At 46.6% G+C, this 26,145-nt stretch overlaps 1 long non-coding RNA gene across 3 annotated transcripts; it reads right to left on the minus strand.

The window, feature by feature from the left end:
• Window positions 1-327: 327 nt before the first annotated feature.
• Window positions 328-26,047, minus strand: LOC123800067 (uncharacterized). Of its 3 annotated transcripts, none has more exons than XR_006781809.2 (3): window positions 25,914-26,047; window positions 4,277-4,373; window positions 328-4,183 (listed from the first exon to the last, which is right to left on the minus strand). It is a non-coding gene; the product is annotated as an uncharacterized LOC123800067 (long non-coding RNA). The 3 variants fall into 3 exon arrangements; XR_006781810.2 differs by lacking the exon at window positions 25,914-26,047 and adding an exon at window positions 24,521-24,901; XR_006781811.2 differs by lacking the exon at window positions 25,914-26,047 and adding an exon at window positions 24,746-24,900.
• Between the last annotated feature and the right edge of the window lie 98 nt (window positions 26,048-26,145).

A 26,145-nucleotide genomic window follows, 5' to 3' on the forward strand; every position in this document is an offset into this window, starting at 1 on the left:
AAGCTTGCCTGATTGACTATTGGACTAAGAGATTCCCATGTTCTGAAAACAGATACCAACTCATTGAAAGGTTCACCTGGGCTCTCTCGGAGGCCCTACAAGAAGCCGAACCATTCACTGAAAATCAATTACACACACACAAGCGCACACACACACACACACCTGTCATTTCACCAATTACTTAAACATTCAAGGTTCTTCCTACCTTTTCTTTTTCACATTGACATTTATACTCACATGAAATGTCATCATTTCTAACGAACACTGATGTCAAAATAGAGATCCATTGACACAATATTCACAAAATGGAACTTCCCTGCTGTAATTTTCAATATAGCATTTTTTAAAGTTCATACATATTTTAGGTTTTTGGTAACTCATACAGGAGAAGATCAGCATTGAAAAACTCTAAATACTGACAATGAGTTTTAAGCCTAGAGAACAAAAATTGTCCAATTTCATAGATAATAAGGAACCAAAGGGAAAGCATGGAAGCTGTAGTCGAATAATTTTACACACGTGCATCCTCTATTATTCTACTACTGTGGGGCGTGTTTATTACCACTATGCATGCATCAATTGTCTTCCATGTGCACCTGCCCAGGTATAATGAATTACTACAGTAGAATGAAATGTCTGGGAACTACTTGGCGGCATCTATAATGAACAATTAAATTTCGTTCTATATTTGGTGAACTTCCACTGTCTGTCCCTTTAGACAATGGACCCTAAACAGAAGGGGGAATGAAGCATGAGAGACTATTGACTCTGGGAAACAAACTGAGGGCTTCAGAGGGGAGGGGTGGGGGATTGGGATAGGCCAGTGATGAGTATTAAGGAGGGCACATATTGCATGGAGCACTGGGTGTTATACCCAAATAATGAATCATGGAACACTACATCAAAAACTAAGGATGTACTGTATGGTGACTAACATAACAAAAAATTATTATTAGAAAAAAATAAAAATAAAGTTTAAAAAAAATACAGCTTTTCCATTTCAAGAACAATCACAATTGAGAAGAAATTAACTTCCAATTCCTAAAGCAACACACAGACTGAATTCCATTTCACTCCCCTTTATTCACATTCTCTGTGGGTTCTAAGCTATTTCCCTACCTCCTTTCCTGCTGAGCAGGGAGCCCGGGCTCGATGCCAGAACCCTGGGATCATGACCTGAACAGAAGGCAGACGCTTAACTGGCTGAGCCACCCAGAAGCCCTATCCATGTTTTTCTTAAGCAAAAGGACACTTTCTCATGATGACTTCACATGACTTCACATGGTACCAGAGACCTGCACTTTGCCTCCAGGAGGTTGGAGATGAAGGCAATTGCAAACTCTCACGGTGGTTTCCCAAATACAGTGACCTGCCTGGTGACAGTGAGACCCTTATGAGCCCACGAGAGGGGGCTGTGACCTCAGCTGTGGCTGGGCTGGCACAGAAAACCAAATCCATTTCCCTGGCTGATGTCGCTGGGGAACAAATGCCCCACACTGTGAATGAGTCCCTGCCACTGAGCTGTCCAGAGATGGCCATCCTCAGGAAGGATGACGATCAAGGACAAGCCAGAGGAGACCTCATCTGTCTCTTTTATCTTTTCATATTGTGGACAGTGGACAAATAGCTGCCTACAAGTCCCCAGCTACCTTAGTCTCTTCTGTGAATGACCCAGAGGTTTTACAGAACACTTAAGATTTTGTCCTCACAGGTGCACAAATATTTACATATAGACAAGTAAGAGTGCAATCAGTTCCTTAATCTTAAATGTAAGTATGTGAATAAATTCTTATTTTTTAAAAAGATTTATTTATTTATTTATTTGAGAAAGAGAGAGACAGAGAGAGAGCACAAGCACGAAAGGCAGGAAGAGGGAGGGAGTCTCAAGCTGACTCTGCACTGAGCACCCAGACCTAAGCAGGGCTCCATCTCACGACCCTGAGATCATGACCTGAGGTGAAACCAGGAGTGGGATACTTAACCAACTACACCACCCAGTTGACTTAATAAATTCTTACTTTAATTTCATCCACAACCAACTGCTATGGGGTCATGGAGCTAATAATTAGGCACATTCTCATCTTTAGTATGAATATAGAGGAGGACAACCAAATTCTACCAAACTTCTAATGTGGTGAAGGGTGACAAAAATCTCAAATCCTCTAAAACACTCCTCAGATTATATCCACAGTTTTAACGATGTGCTCAATTTAAAAAAGTTATCTCTTTTTAATAAAACATACATGGTTTACTTAAAGTCAACTAGCCTTTGCATTTAAGTTCCAAATGGTTTTGTCTTTACCGGAATAGTTAAAATCATCACCACAGAAAAATGGAAGGAAGTTGTTGGGTGGTTGTAGTCGTTTCTCATAGATCGGTAAGTTCCAGCTTCATTTATCATATTTAGCCTGAAGAGATCACCTACTTCCTGCTACAGACCTTCTTCCATTTGAATTTTCTCAGTTATTCCCATACCAGTTAGATTCCATCCTGAGAGTTACAGGGAGAACTGGCAAAGACACTGGACTCTGGGTCTCCTGAAGAGGGAGGGAATGACTTGCTATTAACACTTTGCACCCCAGGCCATATGCCCTGCTGTCGCCTTACACTGAAACAATATTTCTCACACGGAAGTGCTGAGGAAATGATGCAAGTTACGAAGGACTAGATCTCCCTACGTAAGTTCAAACACAAGTCAAACAAACGGTTGTTTATGAACTCACATATGGGTGATAAGGCTAGAGTTAGTCAAAAATTGTAGTCACGGGGCGCCTGGGTGGCTCAGTCATTAAGCGTCTGCCTTCGGCTCAGGGCGTGATCCCGGTGTTATGGGATCGAGCCCCACATCAGGCTCTTCTGCTATGAGCCTGCATCTTCCTCTCCCACGCCCCCTGCTTGTGTTCCCTCTCTCACTAGCTGTCTCTCTTTGTCAAATGAATAAATAAAATCTTTTAAAAAATTATAGTCACAACTAAAAATGACATCAAAACGCAGATTATAACAAAGTCACCATCAAAAGGAAGAGAAAGATATGGAGTTGGATAGAGGCCATCTGAGGTTCTATCCAGGTTCCTTAACAAGGGTGTCAATACATTGACCCTTCACTTTTTTATTATTCTTTTTTTTTCTCAAGAAATACATTTATTTAGATTCCTTGGTCACACACAGATATGAATATGTCTAATGCATATCGTATTATACATCACATCACTGTCATTTATGTGTCTGCACGTGGAAAAAACCCAGTACATTGGTTTTACATAGTCTTAGTAGACAGTCCAGCTTAGGTCCTCAGTGAAAGCTTGTTAAGTGAAATAACAGCACTGCCAAATGATTGTCTAGTCCATATTTAAACCTGCAATCTCTGATAAATCTACAGATCCCTTCATGATGTTGAATGTTCACCATCGTGGTGTTACAGGATCTGTGTCCCCTCAGTGCCCGGGTTCTTGGTCATGCTGCTTCCAAGAATGAAGAGGTAGACCAGATGAAGAGTGGTGGGCATCAAAGCAAAGTCTATTGAGCAAGAGTACAAAGCTCCCAGAGAGGGAGGGGACCCAAGTGGGTTGCACCCGGAGTTTCTACATTTAGGGGTTTTTATAAGCTCTTTTTGTGGAACTTTCTTAAGCAGGGTGTGCTGAGTTGTGCCAACCAGGGCTTTGGTCACATCTGTCTCCCTAGTAGGTTCATGTCCACTTGCTGATGGTCTTTTTTTTTCCCCTAACATCTGGGGGCTTAGATCTTAACTGTCCCTTGTCCATGATATTGACAACTGCTTTTGTGGTTAATAGTCTTATTTTGGGATGTTTTGCAGAAGTCATTCCTGCAAAGGCTGCAGAGCAGAATGTCCGTGTTGTCCTGTCTAAGCTGCAGAACAGGATGTCAGTGCTATTTTATTTTAACTGTCCTGACTCCATATTTTCTTGTTGGGGACCCTGACCCTGACTACCTGTCCAACTAACTCCTAACTTCCCCCCCTCTGAAGAAGTAACCCTAACTGCCGGTAGGGAAAGGGGGCCATGACTAGTCTAACTGCTCCTGCTGGTCGGGGGCGTTGTTGAAGATTCGTAGTCAGGGTTTCATCCCCAGAGGTCTGTCCAAAGGTCCTCGGTAGAAGTCGGTTCGGTAGGGGCTGTCTCCATTTGTGGCTGCATAGACAGGACCATCTGTAGCCTGATGGACTCTAAACGAGAAGAGACAAGTCAGATAAGGCCATTTAGAATACGAGGTCTGAAAAGGAATAGAAGGTAGATGACTAATAGTGGGGCTCTTGTACCAACAACACAGGTCAAGTGGTCTCTCGTTTGGATTCTCAGAACCTGGTGGCCCAAACAGACGACCTCTTCTCTTTGTGCATGTCTCTCAGGGCACAGCTGTGAGAGAAGGCATAAATAAAGAAAATTAGACATGTGGTAGCAGAATAATGGTCTCCCAAAGTGTGCACATCCTAACACAAAAATTCAATGACTGTGACCTCACATGGTAAAAGGGACTCTAAACATAACAGTAAAGAGGGAGGCAGGATGGCTGAAGAGAAGGGGACCTCGTTTCATCTGGTCACTTGACTTTAGCTTGATATCGATCAAATCATACTGAATACCCACAAAATCAGCCTGAGATGTAAGAAATATGTCTGGATCTCTACAAGCAGAAAAACCACTGTGTTTTTTTGCAAGGTAGGATGTGCACAGGCATGAATCTGTGGGAGATATTGGAAGATAAACAGAAGGGGAAGGGAGGCTCCATAAGCTGGCTACCATTAAATGATATAACAACAGAGCACAAATCAGAACCCTTAGATATCTGCTCTGGTGAGAAATATCCCTTTCTGAAAGGGGCTCAGGGGATGAAAAGGACAGAATTCTAGGTGGGCCATTGTAGTCTCAGGATCCCAGAAGACACAGAAAGAACAGGGGTGCCTGAACCAATACAAGCCCAAGAAGTGGAGCAAAGGAACTGGTTATGGTCAGTGAGTCCAGAAGGGATGCTAAGCTCTGGTCACCATAAACTGCAAGATGGGCCAGTAGGGAGACCACTCTCTGCCTGACCACTCTGAAAAGGACTGGAACTTGTGGGCTGTTTACCATCCTCTGGGAGGGGCAAAACAGCTGCGGAGCAGGGTGCGCACATGAGCCCACGACCACTCACAGTTCCAAAGACACAAAGTGCAGTGATGGTCCCTGGGACTCCCCCAGGGAAGACTGCAGTGGACACAAACCATGGGAGTCTGCAAACTTTGGTGCACATAGAAGTGGAGACCCTTTCACCTGGAGGGTTTATTGAAGGGGGGGGGAACAATGATCTTGTGGCTCTGGGCCAGAGATCCAGACACAGCCATTTTTGCCCTGGCACTCAGAAAATGGTGGAAAGCTTCCAGGGAACAAAATCCACACACACAACCAGCTCACCTTCAGCCCATCCACGTGACAAGGGTGGGGCAACTCCACCCAGGCAAAGACACCCAAAAAGCAGCACAGCAGGCCCCTCCCCCAGAAGGTGGACTGGATGAACAGGTGAAAGACAAGCTTATGGATTCCACAACACTGTAAAACTCCAGCACCAGGGGAAAATATTATATTGAGGTCCAGGTGCTTCTTCACAACTCGTTTATCCTTCAGTCTAAAATTTTCCATGTCTTCTTCTTTTTTTTTTTTTTTACCTTTTCCCCATTTCGATTATATTCTTATTTTGCCAACTTATGTTTTTAAGTCCCTTTCTAACTTTTATTATTTCACATCTATATTTTATAGATATATGCTTCGTTCTAGTTCTTTTTTCACTCTATTCAATTATATATATGTTTTGCTTTCTTTGCAATTTTGGGATGTAGTGTCTTCTAACACAGAGACCAAAATTCAATCAGGAACAAGTGGATCACCCTGCTTTGTCTACCCAGTGAGATTATAGTCTCTCCTCCTCCACCTTTTTTTTATAGTTTTCTTTCACTTTGGCTGTTTGCTTTTCTGTGGTGGCTTCCAACCAATTCAGATTTTTTTCTAGGGTGCATTCTGCTTGGGTTGTGGATGATATTTTGGACTCTGTTCATTCGCTCACCCAACCTTCCCTGGGCAGAATGACTAAAAGGAAGAATTCACAACAAAGGAAAGAACCAGAGGCAATGTTCTCTGCCACAGAGCTAATGGATATGGATACAAGATGTCAGAGATAGCATTCAGGATAGCAATTTTAAAGTTAATAGCTAAGCTTGAAAAGAGCATAAATGACAATACAAAATCTCAAAGGGTGGAAATGAGATCTAATCAGGCTGAACTTAAAAATGTTATGAATGAAATGCATTCTAAATTGGATGCTCTAAGAGCTAGTGTCAATGAGGCAAAAGAGAGAGTAAGTTATCTAGAGGACAGACTGATGGAAAGGAAGGAAGTTGAGGAAAAGAGAGAACGACAACTAATAGCCCATGAAGAAAGGCTTCAAGAATTTAATGACACCTTGAAACAAACCAATGTCAGAATTGCTGGGATCCCAGAGAGGGTGGAGAGAAAGAGAACTAGAAGGTATATTTGAGCAAATCATAGCTGAGAATTTTTCTAATCTGGGGAAGGAAACAAGCATTCAAGTCAGAGAGCCAAAGAGGACCCCTCCCAAAATCAATAACAATAGATCAACACCCCAACATATAACAGTGAAGCTTGCAAATCTTACAGCCAAAGAAGCTGTCCTGAGAGCAGCTAGGGAGAGGAGGATCCTTATGTATGGAGGGAGGAACATCAGAATAACATCAGACCTATCCACAGAAACCTGTCAGGCAAGAGAGGGCTGGCAAGGTATATTCAGGGTACTAAATGAGAAGAACATGCAGCCAAGAATAGTATATCCAGCAAGGCTGTCATTCAGAATGGAAGGAGAGATAAAGAGCCTCCAGGACAGACAGAAACTGAAAGATTATGTGACCACCAAGCCAGACCTCCAAGGAATTTTAAGGGGGATTCTGTAAGCGAAGAGATACCCCAAGAGTAATATAGACCAGAAAGTAACAGAGACAATCTACAGAAACAAGGACTTTATGGGCAATACAATGGCATTAAATTAATATCTTTCGATAGTTACTCTGAATGCAAATGGGCTAAATGCTTAAACCAAAAGACACAGGGTATCAGGTTGGATAAAAAAGCAAGACCCGTCCATATGCTGTCTATAACAGACTCATTTTACACCTAAAGACACTTCTAGATTGAAAGTGAGGGGGTGAAGAACAATTTATCATGCTAATGGACCTCAAAAGAAAGCTGGAGTAACAATCCTATCAGACAAATTAGATTTTAAACCAAATACTGTAGTAAGGAATGAAGATGGACATTATATCATAAAGGGTCTATCCAACAAGATGATCTAACAAAGGGGTAAATATCTATGCCCTGGACATGGGAGCAGCCAATTATATAAACCAATTAATACCAAAGTAAAGAAACATATTGATAACTATACATTAATAGTAGGAGACTTCAACACCCCTCTCACAGCTGAACAGATCATCTACACAGAAGATCAATAAAGAAACAAGGGCTTTGAATGACACACTAGACCAGATGGACTTCACAGATATATACAGAACATTCCATCCTAAATCAACAGAATACTCATTCTTCTCGAATGCACATGGAACTTTCTCCAGAATAGATCAGATACTGGGTCACAAATCAGGTCTCAACCGATACCAAAAGATTGAGATTATTCTCTGCATACTTTCAGACCACAATGCTTTGAAACTGGAACTCAAACACAAGAAGAAATTTGGAAGAAACTCGAACACTTGGAGGTTAAAGAGCATCCTGCTAAAGAATGAATGGGGCAACCAGGACATTAAAGAACTTAAACAATTCATGCAAACTAAAGAGGATGAAAACACATCAGTTCAAAACCTATGGGATACAGCAAAGGCGGTCCTAAGAGAGAAGTATATAGCAATACTCTCAAAAAAGTAGAAAAATCCCCAATACACAAGCTAACCATATACCTAAAGGACCTGGAGAAAGAACAGCAAATATAGTCTAAACCAAGCAGGAGAAGAGAAATAATAAATATCAGAGCAGAAATCAATTGAATATAAACCAGAACAGTGGAACAGATCAACGAAACTAGAAGCTGGTTCTTTGAAAGAATTAATAAGATCGATAAACCTCTGGCCCGACTTATCCAAAAGAAAGGGCAAGGACCCAAATTAAAAAATCATGAATGAAAGGGGAGAGATCACAAACAATACCAAGGAAATACAGACAATTGTTAGAATGTATTATTAGCAAGTATATGCCAACAAATTAGGCAATCTGGAAGAAATGGGTGCATTCCTGGAAACTTAAAAACTAACAAGACTGAAACAGGAAGAGATTGAAAATCTTAACAGACAAATAACCAGCAAGGAAATTTGAAGCAGTAACCAAAAACCTCCCTCCCCCCCCCACAAAAAAAAGAGTCCAGGGACAGATAGCTTTCCAGGGGAATTCTACCAAACATTTACAGAAGAATTAATACCTATTCTCCTGAAGCTGTTTCAAAAAATAGAAACAGAAGGAAAACTTCCAAACTTGATCTATGAGGCAGCATTACCTTTATCCCAAAACCAGGCAAAGATTCCATCAAAAAGGAGAATTACATGGGGCGCCTGGGTGGCACAGCGGTTAAGCGTCTGCCTTCGGCTCAGGGCGTGATCCCGGCGATCTGGGATCGAGCCCCACATCAGGCTCTTCCGCTATGAGCCTGCTTCTTCCTCTCCCACTCCCCCTGCTTGTGTTCCCTCTCTGGCTGGCTGTCTCTATCTCTGTCAAATAAATAAATAAAATCTTTAAAAAAAAATTTAAAAAGGAGAATTACAGACCAATATCCTTGATGAAATGGATGCCAAAATTCTCAACAAGATCCTAGCCAATAGGATCCAATAATCCAAAAAGAATTATTCACCACGACCAGGTGGGATTTATTCCCGGGATGCAAGGGTGTTTCAACATTCACAAATCAATCAACGTGATAGAGCACATTAATAAAAGAAAAGAACCATATGATCCTCTCAATGCTGAAAAGCATTTGACAAAATGCAGCATCCTTTCTTGATTAAAACTCTTAAAGTATAGGGATAGAAAGAACACACCTCAACATCATAAAATCCATCTCTGAAAAGCCCACAGCAAATATCATTCTCAATGGGGAAAAACTGAGAGCTTTTCCCATAAGGTCAGGAACATGACAGGGGTGCCCACTCTCACGACTATTGTTCAACATAGTATTAGAAGTCCTAGCCTCAATGTGGAGAAAGGGGATCCCTCCTACATTGTTGGTGGGAATGCAAGTTGGTACAGCCACTCTGGAAAACAGTGTGGAGGTCCCTTAAAAAGTTAAAAATTGAGCTACCCTATGATCCAGCCATTGCACTACTGGGTATTTACCCCAAAGATACAGACGTAGTGAAGAGAAGGGCCATATGCACCCCAATGTTCATAGCAGCAATGTCCACAATAGCTAAATCGTGGAAGGAGCCGAGATGCCCTTCAACAGATGACTGGATTAAGAAGTTGTGGTCCATATATACAATGGAATATTACTCAGCTATCAGAAAGAACGAGTTCTCAACATTTGCTACAACATGGACGGCACTGGAGGAGATAATGCTAAGTGAAATAAGTCAAGCAGAGAAAGACAACTATCATATGATTTCTCTCATCTATGGAACATAAGAACTAGGATGATCGGTAGGGGAAGAAAGGGATAAAGAAAGGGGGGGTAATCAGAAGGGGGAATGAAACATGAGAGACTATGGACTATGAGAAACAAACTGAGGACTTCAGAGGGGAGGGGGGTGGGGGAATGGGATAGACCGGTGATGGGTAGTAAGGAGGGCACGTATTGCATGGTGCACTGGGTGTTATACACAACTAATGAATCATCGAGCCTTACATCGGAAACCGGGGATGTACTGTATGGTGACTAACATAATATAATAAAAAATCATTAAAAAAAAAAAAAAAAAAAGAAGTCCTAGCCTCAGCAATCAGACAACAAAAAGAAATAAAAGGCATTCAAATTGGCAAAGAATTCAAACTCTCTTCACAGATGACATGATACTTTATGTGGAAAACCCAAAAGACTCCACCCCAAAATTGCTAGACCTCATTTAGGAATTCAGTAATGTGGCAGGATACAAAATCAATGCACAGAAATCAGTTGCATTTCTATACACTAACAATGAGACTGAAGAAAGAGAAATTAGGGAATTGATTCCATTTACAATAGCATCATAAATCATAAGATACCTAAGAATAAACCTAACCAAAGAGGTAAAGAATCTGTGCTCTAGAAACTACAGAACACTTATGAAAGAAATTGAGGAAGACACAAAGAGATGGAAAAACATTCCATGCTCATGGATTGGAAGAATAAACATTGTTAAAATATCTATGCTGCCCAGAGCAAACTACACATTCAATGCAATCCCTATCAAGATACCATCAACATTTTTCACAGAGCTGAAACAAACAATCCTAATATTTGTATGGAATCAGAAAAGACCCCGAATCTCCAGGGGAATGTTGAAAAAGAAAACCAAAGCTGGAGGCATCACAATGCCTGACTTCAAGCTATATTACAAAGCTGTGAGCATCAAGACAGTATGGTACTGGCACAAAAATAGACACATAAATCAATGGAACAGAATAGAGAACCCAGAAATGGACCCTCAACTCTATGGTCAAACTAATCTTTGACAAAGCTGGAAAGAACATCCAATGGAAGAAAGACGGTCTCTTCAATAAATGGTGCTGGGAAAATTGGACAGCCACATGCAGAATGAAACTGGACCATTCTCTTACACCATACACAAAGATAAACTCAAAATGGACGAAAGATCTAAATGTGAGACAGGAATCCATCAAAATCCTAGAGAGCACAGGCAGTAACCTCTTCGACATCGGTTGCAGCAACTTCTTGCAACACACGTCTCTTAAGGCAAGGGATACAAGAGCAAAAATGGACTCTTGGGACTTCATCAAGACAAAAAGCTTCTGCTTGGCAAAGGAAACAGTCAACAAAACTAAGAGGCAACCCACGGAATGGGAGAAGATAGTTGTAAATGATATAACAGACAAAGGGCTAGTATCCAAGATCTATAAAGAACTTATCAAACTCAACACCCAAAGAACAAATAATCCAGTCAAGAAAGGGACAGAAGAGGGATACAAACCATGAGAGACCCTGGACTCTGGGAAACAAACTAAGGATTACAGAAGGGAGGGGTTGGGAAGATGGGGTAACCGGGTGATGGGTATTAAGTTGGGCACATCTTGAGATGAGCACTGGGTGTTATACGCAACTAATGAACCACTGAAAACTACATCAAAAACAAATTAAATTAAATTAAATTAAATTAAATTAAATTAAATTAAATTAAATTAAATTAAAAAGTGATCAACCAAAAGCCAACTTCTCTTTATTAATCACTCAACCAGCAACTCTAAACATCAGTGATAAAATATTCCTTTCCAGAAAAAAATATTTTGTTTGTTTAATTTCTAAATCTAAACAAATGCTATGGTTACCATTGGCTTTCAACATAGATATTAGCAAATTAGCATTTTTTTATAACTTGTTTTTAAGAAACATCATATTCTACAGATAATTTCAATTCTGGAAATTCCAGTGATACAGCAGGCCCCTCAACTCCTGACTCAGCCAAGTGTGCCCCTTCCCAATTATAAGGCCCCTTCATGGGCAAACTACTTATCTCTGCATCGAAACAGGAGACAAAGGAAGCAATGACAGCACTGAGGATGTGAAGACAAGACGTAAATTGAGTTATTTTACCTCCATCTACTTGGACTATTTATTTGTGTTTAAAATTTAAAACAGTGAAAAGGAGGGAAGATTCCAAGTGGTACTATTTTTGTTTAGTAAGAGTAGGCATGAAATGGAATCGTTTCATTTCACAATTACTGTGGAAAATAATTTTGTCTAAAAGAGGAGAAAGGTGTTCAAAAATAATCCACGCCATTGTCAAAGAGGTCAGCCTCAGCTTCTCATCCCTCCTGACTTTTATTAAGACATAATGCTTAGAGTGGAAAAGCTTGGTGGCCTCAAACAAAAAAGACACCAAAATAGGGGTTTTGGTGAATCCTCTTGTAATCAAATCAACACGAACCTATGATAGGTCTTCATGTCTTCTCTGTCATGTATATATTTTTGTTACAGGCACACTGCAAAATTAGAAGGAAGATATCATGGCCCATGTTGGGATGTTCTGGATTCAGTTATAGCATAGTGCAGGACAGCAGGATGGCAGTATTAATTTCCGCATGCCCCAAGTTGTCCCAGAATGCCTAAGTCCTGAGAGAGAAACCCTTGAGCACAAAGCAATAAAATACTAAAGGTGTCTTATATCATGCCAGTGACAAACTCATAGCAGAGCTCCATGCCCGATCTATCCATCTTAATTCATGCTTCCTAAGAGCGCTCAGCTGGCTCAGTCAGTAGAGCCTGTGACTCTTAATCTCAAGGTTTTCCAGCCCCATGTGGGTGTAGAGATTACTTAAAAATCTATTCGTGGGGTGCCTGGGTGGCTCAGTCGGTCAGGTGCCCAACTCTTGATTTCCACTGAGGTCATGATCTCAGGTTCCTGAGATTGACCGCCACCCTGTGACAGCCTCCACAATCAAGCGAGGAGTCTTCTTGAGGATTCTCTCCCCTCCTTCTGCCCCTTCTCTCTCTCTCTCTCTCTCTCTCTCTCTCTCTCAAATAAATAAATCTGTAAAAAAAAATTGGACAGAAGACATACACAGACACTTCTCCAAAGAAGACATACAAATGGCTAACAGACACATGAAAAAATGTTCAACATCACTAGCCGTCAGGGAAATACAAATCAAAACCACATGAGATACCACCTTGCACCAGTTAGAATGGCCAAAATAAACAAGGCAGGGAAGAGCAAATGTTGGAGAAGATGTGGAGAAACGGGAGCCCTCCTCTTACGCTGGTACGCAAGGTAGGAATGCAAGCTGGTATAGCCACTCTGGAAAACAGTGCGGAGGTTACTCGAGAAGTTAAAAATAGAGCTACCCTATGACCCAGCAATTGCACTATCAGGTATTTATCCCAAAGATACAGATGTAGTGAAAAGAAGGGGCACATGCACCCCAATGTTCATAGCAGCAATGTCCACAATAGCCAAACTGTAGAAGGAACCGAGATGTCCTTCAACAGATGACTGGATAAAGATGTGGTTCATCTATACAATGGAATATTACTCAGCCATAAGAAAGGACGAATACTACCATTTGCATCGACATGGATGGAACTGGAGGGGATTATGCCAAGTGAAATAAGTCAATCAGAGGAAGACAATTATCGTATGATTTCACTCATATACAGAATTTAAGAAACAAAATGGAGGATCGTTGAGGAAGGGAGGGAAAAAGAAAACAAGACAAAATCAGAGATGGAGACAAACCATAAGAGACTCTTAATCATAGGAAACAAACTGAAGGTTGCTGAAGGGAGGGGGAGATGGAGTAATGGGTGATGGGCATTAAGGAGGGCACGTGATGTAATGAGCACTGGGTGTTATACACATCTGATGAATCACTGAACTCTACCTCTGAAAATAATATATTATTTATGTTAATTAGTTGGATTTAAATAAAATTAAATTAAATGTAAAAAAAATTGTGCTGAGAAACTGGATATCCCCATGTAAAAGAACAAAGATGGACCCTTCCATTTCACCTCTTACAGAAATGACTAAAAAATGAATCAAACACCTCAATGAAAGTCCTACAACTGTCCATCTCCCATAAGAAAACATAGGGTAAAAGCTTCATGACACTGGATAGGACAATGATTTCTTAGCTAGAACACAAATCCACAGCAACAACAACAATAAAAGGCAAATAGGACTACATCAAAGTAAAAAACTATTGTGAATCACAGGACACAACAGGTGAAAAAACAACCTACAGAATGGGAGAAAACATTTGCAAATCATATATCTGATGATGAGTTAATATTCAGAATAAATAAAGAACTTGCACAGCACAATAACAAAACAAATGACTTGATTTAAAAAAATGGACAAAGGACTTGAATTGACATATCTAATTGACAAGCATAAGAAAATATGCTCAATATGATTAATAAGCAGAGAAATCTAAACCAAAACCACAGAGATATCATCTACCTTCATTCTGATGGCTACTGGAGAAAAAAAAAGACAACCAGAAACAGAAAACTCCAAATGTTGGCAAAGATGTGGAGAAACTGGAACTTTTGTGCACTGCTGGTGTGATTGTAAAATGGTGTACCACTATGGAAAACAGTATCGAAGCATCTCAAAAACTAAAAATGCAGGTACAGTATGATCCAGCAATCCCCCCTCAGGGTATATATTCAAAAGAATTAGAAAGCAAGTTCTGGAAGAGATATTTGCACACCCATGTGACAGCAGCACTCTTCACAATAGACAAACGGCCAAATGGCAGAAGGAACTCAAATGTCCACCAATGGATAAATGGATAAACCAAATGTGGTCTATCCATCAATGAAATATCATTGAGTCTTACCGAGGAAGGAAGTCCTGACACCTGCTACAACATGCATGAACCTTGAGGACACGAGGCTCCGTGAAATAAGCCCTCACAAAAAGACAAATACTGTAGGAATCCACAGCTGGGAGCTCTCCAAAGTAGCCATATTTCCAGAAATAGAAGCTAGACTGGTAGTAACCAGGAGATTCAGGGAAGGGGGAAAAGGGGGAAGCTGTGATTTAGTGGGTGCAGACATTCAAAGGCCCGTCAGAGAAAGACAAATACCATATGATCCCACTCATATGTGGAATTTAAGAAAGAAAATAGATGAACATGTGGGAACAGGGAAAAGAAAAAAAGAGAGAGAAAGAAACAAACCATGAGAGAATCTTCATGATAGAGAACAAACTGATGGTCCCTGGAGAGAGGGGGTGGGGAGGGGCTAGTCGGTGATGGGGATTAAGGAGGGCACTTACTGTGTAAGCACTGGGTGTCCTATTAAGTGATGAATCACAGAATTGCACCCCAGAAACCAATATTGCACAGTATGTTAACTAAAATTTAAATTAGAAAAATAAAGATGCTGATCTGATGAGCATGCAACTAATGAGTCATTGAACACTACATCAAAAACTAATGATGCACTCTATGTTGGCTAATTGAATTTAAATAAAATATAAAAAAATACGAATGAGTACAGAATTTCAGATTTGCAAGACGAAACGTTCTGGAGGTGTGTTCACAGCAGTGTAAATATACTTAACACTACTGAACTTTATACTGAAAATGTTTAAAATGGCAAAATTAATGTTATGATTTCTTACAATTTTTTAAAAGTACATTCTGTATGATTCTATTTTCATTTTTTTATTATGTGCAGTTAGCCAGTGTATAGTATATAGTTTTTGATGCAGTGTTCAATGATTCGTTAGTTATGTATAATACCCAGTGTTCATCACAGCACGTGCCCTCCTGCTTCTTGGGGAGCAGTGATGTGTGTGGAAGGAAGGAGGCTGGGGGGGGGGAGCCTTCCCAGCCACACCACAGTCTCTCCCTCGGTCCTGAAGCCAGCAAGAGGGAACCCCGAGGGTGGAGACAAGACTCCAGGAGGGTTCCCATCCAGGGAAAGGAGGCCCATAGCCCCTGCAGGTCACTGAAGCCTCCAGCCCCACCAGCCCACAGGCCATTTGCACAGGATCACCTCTGGCAGTTTCTTAGCACGTTGTCCACATTCGTGTGTGGACAGTGATTGGCCCACTCAGTGCTGGTGCATTTCCAGAGGCAGACTAGAAACCGTCCAGTGCCTGCTAGTGGGACAGAGGACTCCTGCCCACAGAAACAGAGGATGTCCCTCTTCCTCCGGAGCTGGGGAAGGCAGCCACTGTCCTGGGGCAGGACCTGGTTCAGGTGTGTGTCCTTTCTGAAGTCCCTGTGTTCAGTGGGCATCATTGTGCCTGCGAAAGGTCCCCTCAGCCTTAGAGTCCGGAGCAGTGAGAGGCTGTCTCTGGCCCTGGCCCAGGATCATGACCCGAAACCATCCTGTCTTTGGGAGGACATGCCCCTCTCCCCTCCCCAGGTCCAGGACCCCTGGGACCCTGCAAAAGCTCTTCATTCGAGGAGGAATCCTAGAAAGTGTGTGTGTCTTGTCAGCCCAGGAAGTGAAAGAACCAAACCCCAATGCTCAGGTTCTAACCAAAGCAGAATTTCCATGTACTCTTCAAGTCCAGATTTACTGTGTGCAGCAAGGACACCTGCCCCTCCCCACTAGGTAAGTGGGTGCTGGGGAAGGGCTGTCTGGGCATGGGGACAGCCTCCTCCCCTCTTATGTGGCCTTGGGGGACCCCAGGGAAAGTCTTCCTCGTGCTCCCAGGGCTCCCACTGAGTCCCCACTCCTGAAGAAGAGTCACCCATGGACCTCATGTCAGAAGTGTGGTCTGCCCAAGGAACAGAATAGACAACCCAGAAATGGACCCTCGGCTCTTTGGTCAACTAATCTTTGATAAAGCAGGAAAAAACATCCGGTGGAAAAAAGACAGTCTCTTCAATAAATGGTGCTGGGAAAATTGGACAGCTACATGCAAAAGAATGAAATTTGACCACTCTCTCACACCATACACAAAAATAAACTCCAAATGGATGAAAGACCTCGATGTGAGACAGGAATCCATCAAAATTCTAGAGGAGAACATAGGCTGCAACCTCTACGACATCGGCCAAAGCAACCTTTTTCATGACACATCCCCAAAGGCAAGAGAAACAAAAGATAAAATGAACTTATGGGACTTCATCAAGATTAAAAGCTTCTGCACAGCCAAGGAAACAATCAAAAAAACTAAGCAGAGAAGCTGGAAAGCCAGCCCTCCCAAGCCCCCGCTAGCCCAGCCAGAGACTCCCTGAGCCCAGAGTGAGCCCTCCCTTGCCTGCCCAGCCACTCACTGGTCCCTGAGTTTGATGACAGCCTGTTCTTCTTGGCTCTGAAGGTGTTGCTGGTCAACTAGGAGGGGGAGTCCAGCTGGCGGGACAGGCTGTAGCTACAGGACAGAGTGACACGTCTGAGCTAGCAGGAGCCACACTCTGGTCTCCCTTCCAGAGCCTGCCCGGGAGCTGGAATCTGGGTGCCCTAGGGGCCAGCACGCAACAGGGTCTGTGCTGACCAGGGAGCCATGGTCCTCAAGGAGAATCCACTCTGCCCTCTCCCCACTCCTGCCTGGCCTCACCTCTCCTCACCGTGGGGCTCCAGGGCCCAGAACCAGGCCCCACAGGGCTGCTCGGGCTCCAGCTTGTAAAGATTTTGCAGCCCCTGAGTAGCTGGATTTCCTGGGGCTGGAGAGAGGACTGGCTGCCGTCCAGGACTGGGCTGGGGAGGATGCGGGGCCTCGTGGGGGGTCAGGATGGGGCAGGGGCTCAGTCCTGGGGGCCCTGCTCATGTCCAAAAACAGCTGAAATCCCTCAATGCCCATGGGGTCCCTCATTACATCAACAACACCCTCACACTTGGGCATCCTGGTGGTGGGCCCCTCCTCCCTGGCCTCCTTCCCACCCCCGACTCTGGCCAGGGCTGCAGCCAGGGTCAGGCTGAACCTCTGTCCCAGGTCCTGCCAGGAAGATGAGGCAGAATGAGGAGAGGAGAAGGGGAATGGACAGACCAATCTTCTCCTTGCCCTGAGTCAGCCTCCATTGCTGTCTCCAGGTCCCCTGGCCCACCTATGCACTTAGCTAGACCCTGGTAGGGAGTCTGTATTCCAGGCCAGCTGGGGGGGGCGGGGGGTATTCAGTGACCTTTGTGTCCCCAGATGTCCAACCCACCTGGCCTTGCACCCTGAGGTTTGCTGGCTGGGGTGGGCATGGTTCCGGGGCTTAGCGGATTTTGGGGCCACAGAGCACTTGGCGGTGGTGAGGGACCACGGGGTGGAGCCACGGGTCTCGTGCACGTCCGTCACAGGGCTGGGTCATGATACATGTGCTGTGTGCAGGTCCTCTGTGAACACCTAACCCTCTCAGTGGGGAGGCCTGTGTGCCTGGTGCACTTGTCCTCCACCTACCTTGGGGGAGCAGTCATGTGTCCAACCCTCAGGGACAGTTGGGAACCTGGGGTCCAGAGAGGCAGGGACTGGCCCAAGACAAATGAGGGGTGCAGAGTCCAGAAGCAGGGCTGCTCTCCAGTCCTAGGCCAGCATCAACCCTTCCATGAGGTTTGCTTTGGGGGTGAGAGCCCCTCAGATCCTTGGGGATAGCTCCCCACTCCGTCCCATGCAGGGACATGACCCTGGGCATCCCCAGGCAGGTAGAAGCATGTGTACCTGTGTGCGCAGACACACACACACACACACACACACACACACACACACACACACACTCTGACTGCCCAGCTGGGGGTCAACGGGGAGGACACCCTGGGAGCGAGGTGGGTGACAAGGGGGAAAGAAGAAAGAGGTCGGAGACAGCTGGGCCATGGGGCAGGAGCATCAGGACTCCTGGCCATACCCCAGACCCATAGCATAGGGAGGGGAGACACGTCAGGCTGATGATCAGGGGGTCCCCAAGGGGCCCAGGGGTGTTGCCAGGGCACTGGGAGAGGACAGGGTCTGGGGTCCAGTGTCCATCACCAACCTGGGCACCTGGAAGTAGGAAGAGACACCCCCCCCCCCCAGTGCAGAGGGGGCTACAGCACAAAAGGCCTCAGCTTACTCTACTGTCAGTTGGGCTGTAGAGATGGGTGTCTCCAGGATTCCACAGGCTTGTAGAAGAGCCTGCTGGCCTTGGATCTCCGTCCCTGACCCACTGTGCTCCCAGTCCTGGGAAAATGCTTTGTACTCCCTCGAGGTCCTTCTGAGCAGAGGGCAGCCTGGGGGCTTGGGGGGCTGAGGACCTGGGTATGCAGAATGTGGCAGAGCACTGACCACTGCTCGGGGGACCAAGGTCAGGACCCTCCTTGGTGCAGCCTCAGGGTTCCCATTTGGAAGAGGTTCCAGAGTCAGTGCTCTGGGCATGGTGAGGAGGCCTTAGGAAGGAACTGAGCACCAGGACAGGAGAGGGAAACAGGGACGAGGGAGACTTCTGAGGTTTCTCACATCGCCCCCGGAGCCCTCAGATCCTGCTCCTGTGAGACACTCAGAGACAGAGACAGAGACTGAACACAGGAGAAGTCACAGACTTTTTCCTCCATTCTCTTCCTTAGAGCGGAAGGAAGACACAGGTCTTCCATCCTGGAGGGAAGGGGAATCCACAGGGATGTGCGACCAGGATTCGGGAATGCCCGGGAACCATTGTGGAGACTGCCCCACACATGGGCACAGACGAGGCCCGGGGACCTGAGCCTCAACCTTATGGGAGCCCCTGGAAGTCTGTGTTGCGAGAGGACAAGGTCAGAATCCATTCATTGCAACCTTCCCATGGGGACTGGGACACAGGCAGGAGGGGGGTGGCTTTGCCTGGACCCCAGAGCAGACCCAGCCCCTCTGAGCTGTGTTCCCGCCCAGCCCCTGGCTCATCCTCACATTGCCAAGTGCGTGCCCCAGCCTCCTGTGATAGCAGGTACGGAATGTATGTAGAGGTCTTACCCCATGATGGTGTCCCTAGAAGTAGAAGCCAGAACACTCCACTGTGCAGATGGGAAGCCTGGGGAGTCCCTGAGAGGCACAGGGTCTGTCCAGGGTCACGGCCCTGGTCACGAGCAGAAGCCCGGTCTGAACCCAGCTCTGCGTCCTCACAGCGGGGACACCAGCTGCACCCAGGCCTCCCGGGGGCTGTGGGTGGACTGTGTGGGTGTCACTGTATGGACGGGCCATGGGGGGGCAGGGTGAGCACTGAGCAGCTGGGGGAGGGGGGCCCTCAGGGGGCTCTTGTGTGAGGAGGAAGTCTGGCAAGGGGACCCCAGGCAGTGGTGACCTCACTTCCCTGACAACAGAGCCCAACAGAATTTGGAACCCAGGGAACCAGGCACCCACATTCCAGAGCCAGCCCCCTGCTCAGCTCATTTCGTTGGAGATCCTCGAACGAAGAACATGTTTGCGTGTTGCATCCCCAAGTCCAGAGGCTGCAGGCAGAGGAAAGCGCGCCCTGCAAACACTTCCCCTTGCTGGGGATGTCGTGTCAGGGCTCCCCGACACCTCTGGCCATTTGGCCAGAAGGACAGAAAGGTGACACCAGGAGGCCCAGAGCTGGCCAGCCCAGCCCCACACGCTCTGATCCGACTGTGCAGCCCCAGGTCCCCTCCCTGTGTGTGTGTGTGTGTCTGTGTGTGTGTCTGTGTGTGGAAAGAGGGGTCATATAGGGTGTGGCCACTCCGAGCAGGAGCAGGCTGATGAGGGGTCAATGTCCAGTGGGCAGGTCATGTTCACACCCCAGGTCAAGGCTGGCTGTGTGGGACGGGGTGTGCGGGGGCTGCACCCTTCTGCCCAAGGTTTATGCCAAGCCCTGCAGGGATGGGTCACTGCATCCCAGGTGCAGGGCTGTGCATGCACAGGTCTGTGTCTGATCTGGGAGCAGCAGGGGCCTGGGCAGGCGGACAGTGGGGATGGCTGGGCAGGGATATGATGCTTCTGGGCCGGCTACCTGTCCCTGTCTTTGCAGAAGGCCGCAGATGAGATTGAGAGGAGGCTGGCAGACACCTGCTCCATGTCCCTGGCAGAAGGAGTCACCTCACAGTGGTCTCCAGAAGCAGGGACTGAGGACTACCCGGGATGGCCTTTGACACCACCCAGGCCACTGTCCCTGGTGGTCTTTCATTGGACTGTGGTCCATGAGCCAGAGCCCACGGAGGCCGAGCCCGAGGGTGAGAAGGCTGGGGCTGGGTGTGTGTGGTGTGTGGGGATGGGTCAGTGCTGGCCCCACAGGGAGGAGCCCCCAGAGGCTGGTGTGGGTCCAGGAGCAAGGACTGGGCTCAGAGCACCCAGTGGGCGGACTGCAGTTGGGGAGATGCCCCAATGAGGGTTCCTTCCTGGCTGCGGCTTCTCTGGGCGCCCCTGGGCTGTGCTCTGTCTCTGCAAAGGCCACGGAGAGGCAGGCACATGGGTGAGCTTTTCTCCTCTCACAGCTGCTCCACCATCTGAGGAACTAGAGCCGGCTCCAAGTTCATGGGCAGCTCCAGAGGGAGGGGTGGTGCCTGCAGCGACTTCAGCAGGAGACCAGGAGCCAGAAGGTGACCTGGCACCTGCCCACGGACAGCCTGAAGCTGTCCAGGAAGAGCCTGCTGGAGAACCTGCCCACGGAGAGCCTACTCCTGCCCCTGCCACTACTGCTGTTCCTGTTCCTGCCCCTGCCGCTCCCCCTTCCCCTGCCCTTGCCTATGCTCCTGTTCTTATCCCTGCCCCAGCTCCTGCCCCAGCTCCCACCCTGGATCCTGCCCCTTCTCCTGCCAGAGCCGCTGCCCCTTCCTCTGCACCTGCCTGTGCTCCTGTTCCTGCCCCGGACCCAGCTCCTGCCCCTTCCCCTGCCCCTGCCTGTGCTCCTGTTCTTGCCCCTGCCCCAACACCTGCCCTTGCTCCTGCCCCCATCCCTGCTCCTACCCCTGTTGATCCCACTTCCCCTGCCCCTGCCCCTTGCTCTGCCCCTGCCTATGCTCCTGTTCTTGCTCCTGACCCAACGCCTGCCCCTGTTCCTGCTCCTTCCCCTGCCTGAGCCGCTACCCCTTTCCCCTTCCCCTGCCTGTGCTCCTGTTCTTGCTCCTGACCCAGCTCCTGCCCTGGATCCTGCAGCTGCCACTGCTGCTGACCCTGTCCCTCCCCTTGCTCCTGCCCCTGTCCCTGCTCTTGCATCTGTCCCTGCTCCTGTCCCTGCCCCTCCCCCTGCTCCTGCAGGGCTCCCAGAGCCATATCCAGAGCCCACAGCCCTGCAGGGAGAGCTCCTTGTACAATTACCCCTAGTTCCTTCACCCGAACCTGATGTCCCGCCAGAATGTTTCATCCCCTCCCCTTATGTTCTTTCTCTCTGGTACATATTGACTGCTATTTTATCTTTTCATGTTCTGTATATTGTTTATTTATTTTAAATAAAATTACTTGTTTTCAATAGAATATGTCATGCACATTAAATATATTCCCGACGCTGTGCCACCACACCAGAGAACACGGCTGCAGAATATTCCTTCCCCAAAGGAGTCCCTGAACCAGAAACCAACCCTGTCCATTTCTCCCCCAGCCCAGACCCTGAGAACACCTAAGCTGCTTTATATCTCTGTTCCTTTATCTGTTCTGGATGTTTCTGTAAGTGGAATCATACAATAGGTGCCTTTGTATCTGCCCACCTATTTCCAAAGAGGACTCATTTTGTTCTGTGTGTATTTGACATAGCGTTTCCCTTATTTGATATTGAAATCCCCGATGGATTACAGATCAGATGTAATCATAGAGGCTCCTTTAGGAATTATGGGTACAATCTCGCGGCCGATGCCCCTGTTCCTGCTGGGACACCACAGCCTGACCCCAGACAGGACACAGCTGCTTCCACCTGTGACCTACACAGAAATCAGGGAAATGCGGAAACCTGGAAGACACACCACAAAGGGCAAAACCACTGCTCACAACACAAGGCCAGAGAACTGTACCATTTATGACTCCAGAAAGAATTTAGGGCAGGAGAAATCTGAAAGCCCCCGAGCCCACACCAGTGAACCCCCACTTTCAGCGGCCCCCTGGGCACATACCCTGAGCCTGACACTCACCCTAACCCATGCCCTCAACTCAACCTTCCAGGTAGCTTGCAGCACAGCTGGCAGAATGGACCTGCCATGCCCCTAGGCCCTAACCTTAACCCTAGGTTGGGTTATGAGAGATGCAACCCCAGAGGCCTGGCTCCAAAGCCCCAGGGACTGGGGACACCTGAGCAATACCAGAGGACTCAGCCTGCCACACAGAAGGAAATCGTGCCATTTGGGACTCCAGAAAGAATTAAGAGCAGGAGAAATCTAAAGGCCCACCTGAGCTCATCCCAGTGAACACCCACTTTCAGCGGCGCCCTGGCCACAAACCCTAAGCCTGACACTCACCCTAACCCACACCCTCAACTCAGCCCACCGGGGAGCTCACTGCACAGCCAGCAGAATGGACCTGCCAGGCTCCTGGGGCCTAACCCTAACCCTAGGTGGAGTTCTGAGAAGTCCATCCCCGAAGCCTGGTTCCAAAGCCCCAAGGATTGGGGACACCTGAGCCAGACCGGGGACTCAGCCTGCCCCACAGAAGGAAACTGCGCCATTTGGAACTCCAGAAAGGATTCAGAGCAGGAGAAATCTGAAGACCCACCTGAGCCCATCCCAGCAAACCCCCACTTTGAGCAGCCCCCTGACCACAAACCCTGAGCCTGCCAGTCACCTTAACCCACACCCTCAACTCAGCCCCCCAGGAAGGTCACCACAAATGCAGCTGATTGGACCTGCCAAGCCCCTAGGCTCTAACCATAACCCCTGTTGGGTCGAAGAGTTCCATTCCCAGAGGCCTGGCTCCAGGAAGAGTGCTATCAGCACAGACAACTAAATTATGACAGAACGGGAGGAACCTCTCAAGGACTGTTTGAACAAAGTCTTCTGTTTCTCACTGTGTCTCAGAAGACATCAAAACATCTGTCTACCAAACATTTACTCTTTCTTTTTCTTGTGAAGTGTAAACCTTCCCTTTGAGGTTCCTGACCCCTAGCCCCTTATCCTTAGTTCAGGATGATATATATACCTCATTTTGCCTGAGTGTCTTTGTAGTTTCCATGTCTCTCTGGATTCCCCAAATGTACAAAATTAAATTTTATTTTCTCCTGTTACTCTGTCTCATGTCAATTTGATTGTTAGTCCACCGAGTAGGACCTTGAAGGAGCATGACAGTCTCATTCCCTACATATTCATAACAAACCATCACAAGGAAGAAAATAGTACCACTAACAATTTCATCAAAAAATAATAAAATACCTAGGAAAATATTTAACCAACATGTGAAAATCCTGTAACATCTAAACTGTAGGATGCTGATAAAGAAATTGAAGAAGAGACCAGTAAATGGAAGGATATTTCATACTCGTAGATTGTAAAATATTGTCACATTGTTCACTCAGCCCAAAGCATTCCACAGATTCAATGTAATCACGAACAAAATTCCAAAGGCATTTTTCACAAAACAACATAAACAATCCTGAAGCGTCTATGAAACCAGAAAGGGCCTTGAACAGCCAAACCCACCTTGAGAAAGAATAAGGCTTTGCAAAGCTATGGTAAACAAATCAGTCTTGAAAGTGTTGAGATTCAAACAGGCACAAGGACCAGTGTAGCAGAATGAAATAAACACAAGCACATATGTTCAATTACTTTGCACGGGAGCCACGAGCACCCCACACAGGACAGCCTCCTCATTCAATACTGCTGGGAAAGCGAGCCACAGCCTGCGGAACACACAGGTCCCGCCGTACACGAAAGTAACTACAAAGACAGGTTTCCACCTCAGGCCTTTCCTCCACTGGGTCCTCTGACGACGACCCCTCCTTACTATTCACGACACAAGCCTCCGCTCCACGTTACTCACTTTGCCCTCCCACAGCCGCCAGTCTCCGTGAAGCTGAGGACTCGGCGGCACCTTGCCGACGGGTCCTGTCCAGGAGCGTGCAGAGCCTACTGCACAGGAGTGAGCACCGACCTCTGGCACCAGCATTGTTTGAGCCCGTGAAGATATCGGGAAACCTGACTCAAATGTTAAGTCCCAAGGTTTGGAAGGAGCCACTCTAACCCCCACCGACAGGAGAAGAGATACCTCGCAGCTGGGTACACTTCACGATCCCAGGAGGAAAGAAGGCTTCTTCCTCCCCTGCCACAGCCCAGCCAATGAGAGCCCGTCAGGGCCCAGCCAATGAGAACCGATAAGCGCCCAGCCAATGAGAGCCCGTCAGCGTCCAGCAATGAGAGCCGGTCAGGGCCCAGCCAATGAGAACCGGTAAGCTCCCAGCCAATGAAAAGCCAGTATTCTTCCAGTCCCCGCCCCCCCGCCCCAGTTTACTCCAAAGGGTTTTTAGTTTACAACAGCCCCTCCCAACCCCGCCTCCTCTATAAAAGAGCCTCCTCTTGCTAGTTCTCAAGATTCACCTGTGGTTTTGCGGTACCCAGTTGTAATTCTCTACCCCCAAAAATCCATCTTTTTCTGGTAATAAATGGCACTTTTATTTTTAAGGTTAAGAGGCATGATTAACTCTAAGGGACAACAAACACAACAGAACCTCTGAAAACTGAACAGAAGTTGTGCTTTGGTGAGAAACATTTACATTTAAAAGGAAATCTCCATTTGTACTAGGAAGAAAGGCAAGACTCTAAATTGTTAGAAACTTTTATCCATGGGAAAGGAACCTTAAAATCATACCCTGTTTACTCTGGCTGCCTGATGACTCCTGCTCCCACCAATATCTTCATCTCTAGCCCATAATAGCATGTAAGGTGGTGGCTTTAACCATTTCAGGGAATTCCTCAATTTCCCTCGGTTTCTCCCATGTGTATACGAGGAATCCGCGTTATTAAACTTCTGTTTCTTCTCTACTTCATCTGTCCTCTATTACAGGGAGGTGTTAAAAGAAATTTCAAATGAGTAAATTTAAAAATCTAATTAGCTTTATAACTGATTCTTAACGCAAGCAGCATCCCATGTAGCAAACAGAGGACAGTTCCGCTGAACTAAACAAAGGAAAGCAAGCTCAAGGAAGGAACAGGAAGAAAAACAAAAAATATATTGACAAATGCAGTGTTTAGGTAAGATTGCTCACCCAAGGGTCTCTGAGTAAATTTCCTAACCCTAAATTTCCTTTCTCCAGGAAGTTCCAGGTTGCGTAGTTAAAGGTTACATTCCAGGGCTTAACCCCCACGTGTGCCGTGAGGAACATCGGCGGAGACAAGAATCAAACCCTGGATCCACCGCAGGGCACAGGTGCACTTACCCCAACCTCCACAGGCTGAGTAAAGTGGGGGCGGCTCTTCGAGAGCGGTCTATGTAAGGGCAGGTTACTGACTCCCCAACTGGCCGGTCGCAAGCCTGGAAGACCACATGCACCCAGCCCCCACCTCCTCTACTCTGAATGTGCGGCCCCCAGAGGCTTGAAGCATGCGCACTAGCGTCTGTCCGCGGCCGTTGCGCTCGGAAGCGCGGTGCGCAGGCGTGCCGCAGGAAGC

Source organism: Ursus americanus, chromosome 6 (genome assembly GCF_024610735.1).
Source record: "Ursus americanus isolate L20-20 chromosome 6, mUrsAme1.1.p, whole genome shotgun sequence".
NCBI lineage: Eukaryota > Metazoa > Chordata > Mammalia > Carnivora > Ursidae > Ursus > Ursus americanus.